The sequence below is a fragment of the Bos grunniens genome, chromosome 2 (assembly GCF_055505025.1).
Source record: "Bos grunniens cultivar Pamir isolate PY7600 chromosome 2, Bosgru_T2T1.0, whole genome shotgun sequence".
Classification (NCBI taxonomy): Eukaryota; Metazoa; Chordata; class Mammalia; order Artiodactyla; family Bovidae; genus Bos; species Bos grunniens.
In genome coordinates this window covers 44,262,441-44,267,393 of record NC_141166.1, presented here as the reverse complement: position 1 = coordinate 44,267,393, position 4,953 = coordinate 44,262,441, and the positions used below count along the sequence as shown (strand labels likewise).

At 44.8% G+C, this 4,953-nt stretch overlaps 1 long non-coding RNA gene across 1 annotated transcript; it reads left to right on the top strand.

Moving 5' to 3' along the window:
• Positions 1-444: 444 nt before the first annotated feature.
• On the top strand, positions 445-4,697 carry LOC147377987 (uncharacterized). The gene is made up of 2 exons (XR_015151179.1): positions 445-2,682; positions 4,433-4,697. It is a non-coding gene; the product is annotated as an uncharacterized LOC147377987 (long non-coding RNA).
• Positions 4,698-4,953: the final 256 nt, after the last annotated feature.

The following is a 4,953-nucleotide window of genomic DNA, read 5'->3' as shown; positions in this document are numbered from 1 at the left end:
GGCTAGGCAGTTGCGCGTGGCTCCTGGGCTCTAGAGCACAGGCTCAATAGTTGAGGCGCATGGAGTTAGTTGTTCCATGGCATATAGGATCTTCCCAGAGCAGGGATCGAACTGGTGTCTCCTACATTGGCAGGCAGCTTCTTGACCACTGAGCCACCAAGGAGATTTCTTAAAGTTCTTCTCTGTTCCCAACTCCAGGCCTAAGACAAGGATCAGATTCCATGATGTGCTGTAGCACATTCCCCAGTAAAGATATCTACCTACCTACCTATCTACTGATGAATCCATAGATATGTATACAGTCGATCCCTGAACAGCATGAGTTAGTGGCACCCACAGTCCATGCAGTCGAAAATCTCTGTGTAATATATATTTGGCCCTCCCTGTATGTATTACATACACAGTTCACAGTTGTTCAGGAGTCAACTGTATATGATACTCATACTACATCAAAACAACCAATAACAAAAAAATGAACAAGAAGAAAACAAATAGGAAAGAAAAAGAAAACCCCTATTAGGTCACAAGGAGAGAGGGTTTGCCTGTGAGCTGCCTCTGAAGTACTCATGGCACACTGACTGCCCTTGTCTTTCTTTCAGCATCTCCTGGAACCACCGAAGAGGAGACAGCAGGGAGACAAGAGGCATACTCCTGAAATTAATTAGAATTCCAGATCTATGAGAGCAGGGATCTTCATCTCTGATTCAGTGAGAACCGCCAAGTCCCCAACAACCATGCCTGGTACCTGTAGCCTCTCAATAATTATTTGGGGAATGCATTTCGTCATTTGCCAACTCTACCCTATTCTCCCAACGTCTTGATCTGGTGACTTTGTTGTGTGGTATAAATGTATCATTTTCATTCAGTAAATACTGTGTAGTTAAGTTTTCACTTCAAAGGTTGGTTGCCATTTCAGATGTTCATTGAAGTCAATGCCCTTATTCCTAACATTTGAAGGAATGAAACCCAGGTCATATGTATCAAATTCTATTTCACAAATCCTAGTGAGCCCCACCGTGGTGTTAGATTATTCTTTAACATTCATGCTGGCCCAGGAGTAATTTCAAAGTTCTACAGACTGTCACAGTCTGAGGATCAGCCCTTTCCCTCTGAGCCAACTTCACCCACCCCCCATGCCCAGAGGTTTTTCTTGGTTTTGAGGGTCATGACAGAGTAGATCCCCTAGGGGGCAGTGTGTGCATACGTTTCAGCCAAGCAAGCCGCACATTTTATGGCTGCTGAGGTAATCGCCACAGCAACAAGAGATTTGTCTGAGAAACAAAATGCTCTGTACAAAGTTGTTCTTTAGGTAGAACAGAATAAAGGCGGCCTGAAAGAATTGCGCAGTAGAGGAAAACCTGGTGACACAGCAGAAAATTAGGGGATGGTACATTTAAAGGCTCCAGCTGCTGCATTGCTTAGGGTTCAACACAGGAATGATTTGATATGCTTCTTAGCATTTGCTAAACGGTTTCTTTTTTCTTTCTTTTTAAATATTTTTATTTATTGCCTTTTACATTTCATGTTTCTGAAATCCATGCAGAATTGTGTTTCATTTTCTTATCTATTCTGGGTGGCAGTTCAAAATCAATTAAAGTTAACCATTTTTAATTGAGGAATAATAGTTCATACTGTGTCATTGAGGGCTTATAACGTTCTGAGGGTTTTACTGACATGACACGATTTAATTATTTACGTTACATGTGTAAAGCTCCCTCTATCGCTATGAGATGAAGATTCTTATTTAGTGATGCGGAAACTGGTGTGGTAGACATAACTCACTCAAGATCCCAGGCTTCAAAGCTCAGATCAGAACCCACTCTCTTAACTATTTTACCTTCTAAAGCAGTGCCTCTCAAACTTTAGTGTGTACACATATTACCTGAGGCTCTTGTTAAAATGCAGATTCTAATTCAGTAGGTCTAGATAGGGCCCCGGAGAAGGCAATGGCACCCCACTCCAGTACTCTTGCCTGGAAAATCCCATGGACAGAGGAGCCTGGTAGGCTGCAGTCCATGGGGTCGCTAAGAGTCGGACACAACTGAGGGACTTCACTTTCACTTTTCACTTTCATGCATTGGAGAAGGAAATGGCAACCCACTCCAGTGTTCTTGCCTGGAGAATCCCAGGGACGGGGGAACCTGGTGGGCTGCCGTCTATGGGGTCGCACAGAGTCGGACACGACTGAAGGGACTTAGCAGCAGCAGCAGCAGCAGGTAGGGCCCAGGTGTCTGCATTTTAAGGAGCAGCAGATGTTGCCAATGCTGCTGGTCTGTGGACCACAGTTTGAGTAGCAAGAACCCAGAGGAGTGTGTGGGTGGGGGCGAGGCAGACATAAAGGCGTGTATGGTACAGTCCCTGCCCTCAAGAAGGTTAAACTAGTAGGAAAGGTTAAGACAAGGACACAAATAACAATATTGTGAGGGAACACAGATGTCACGATCTATAGAGGTGCACACGCAGAACAACTCATAGGTACGGAGTGGCGGCTAGGGTAGGACAGTGTACCCTCAGAGCTTTGGGAGAGACAAGTAGGATGATGCAGACCCAGCTCCTACCTGCAGGGCACTTGGAAGCTTCGGGGGAAGACCAATGGATACACAGAAAAACCCCAGTGCTGGCACAAGTTTCCGAAAGAAGTTCTCAGGAGGGCTGTTGGGACAGGAAGGGGGAAGGCCCAAGGTGAGGTTGGTAAGAATCTCAAACGTGACTGGAATTAGAAAGCAATGTATTTAAGAAGCTCAAGAAATGATGCCTTTGAGCTGGCCTTTGACCTACAGGAAGGCTTCAGAAAAGAGATTGGGTTAGAGGTAAACCGTGCAAGACAGATAGAGTTTTGATGGTCAATATAGAAGGTATTTCAGAGAGAAAAAAGGCCATTTAAGCCAAATTCTGAAAAGTTAGAGTACCAGAAGCTACACTGAGGATGAGCACGGCATCCTGTGTTCCTGTCTGGACACTGTATGGAAAGTTATTTTGGAAGCCATGTTTTAGAGCAGGGATTCTCAATTCATATTAAAAATCACTTAAAGAGTTGATAATGATTTTGACACTGGGGCTGCATTCCCAGAAATTCTCATTTCATTTGTCTGGTGGTAGAGCTGGGAATCAGTATGTCTTTGAAGCTTCGTATTTTTAAGTACATAGTATAAATGTGCAGTCAGGTTTGAGAACTGGTACCCTTGAGAAGTGGTTCTCACGGTGTGGCTCCTGGACCAGGAACATCAATCACCTGAAACTCATAAGAAATGCACATTTTCAGGCCCTACTCCGGACCCCTAATTCAGAAACTCTTGCAAGGTGGGGGCAGAATTTCAGTTTTAACAACATTTTCTTATAATTCTGTGTGCTGTGTTGCTTCAGCCATGTCCGACTCTTTTTGACTATGGACTGTAGCCTGCCAGGTTCCTCTGTCCATGGGATTCTCCAGGCAAGAGTCCTGGAGTAGGTTGCCATGCCCTCCTCCAGGGGATCTTCCTGACCCAGGGATTGAACCCAAGTCTTTTAGGTCTCCTGCATTGGCAGGCGAGTTCTTTACCGTTAGCGCCACCTGGGAAGCTCTCTGGTGGTTCGAATGCAGGTCAAAGTTGGGAGAATCAATATTCTAGAGTCTTGCTATTCCAAGTGTGGTCCACAGCCTCATTTACAACACTAACATCACTTGGATGCTTACTACAAATGCTGACTCTCAGGCCTCACCCCATGGCTAATTAATGAATCAGACCAGGGTTTAACAAGATGGGCATGGGCATGTAAATGTTGGTAAGCCCTTTTAATTTCTGGGTGAGAAACCTAAAGTTTTTAAGACAGTAATGGGCAGCAGCTGAAGGTTATAGAGTGGTGACATAATTCATTAGGTTCTGGAAAGAACAATTTGATCATTGTATATAGGATGGATTGACTATAACTGATCCTGCACAATACACCTTATTTGATCCTGAAAGATAATCTTAGAAAATACCTCCCTAGACTTTCTTTCCCCTATTCATTCTTCATCTTCTAGGCTCCAGCAGAGAACAGCACACTGGGGTTTTGGGTAGGAGCCTGCATCGCTGCTCAGAGCTCCTTTAATGGTGGATTCCTGCCAGCCATTGATCCAACAGTAGGAGTTATCTCAGCAGTGTGACTGCACTCAGGCCCCGATTCCAACTTGTATAATATTTCTGATAATAAGACAGCCCAAATGAAGCATCCTTTTAAGAGGCCTTCACTGTTAATTTGGCACAGGGAAAAAAGCCAGCACATTATACTGGGTTTTCCAGTCATCCTGCTTGTGCTATATAGACTCTTTGAATAGATGTCCATAATGAGATTATTCAAAATGGAATTCATTACCTGCCTTAAGATTTATTGCTTTTTAACTAGAAATACAAGGCTATACACACTGTGCTCCCAGAGTTGGCTATGTGACCACGCTGCTTCTCTGTTCCAGAACGAGTACAGGAAGTGAACACTAGGAGCACCGGGTCACAGACTGGACGAATGGAACGAACGATGCAGCTCATTAGGATGGGGACACAGGGGCCCCAGGCCTCTGTTGCCAAGTTCTGTTTCCACAGTCTCACCATGGGGACTGTGGATGGGCCAGTCACCTCCCCACTAGCATAATTGGAAAGACTCTAAGGGGCCCAGCAATGCTAAAGTGCTGTAAAGTACTGGTGTTCAATTCTGATGAACATTAAAGGGAGTGTGTAGTTAATTCCTCCGCACATGCTGGTCACAAAGTCTTCCCACTGGGGGCTTTCGGCTTGGAGCATTACAGGCCCATTTGTTCTGCCTGGCTTCTCCATCAGGGCAAGAGCCTCAAGGTGAGTTAATAGGCTTGGCTTCGCAGCACTTTGTTGTAATCAGTATTTACCATTGTCATATATATTTTAACAAGCCTCTGCTGCATGGTACACCATTGAGCCCTGAACAAAACAGAGAAGAGTGGCAGGGCCCTGGTCTCCTTGT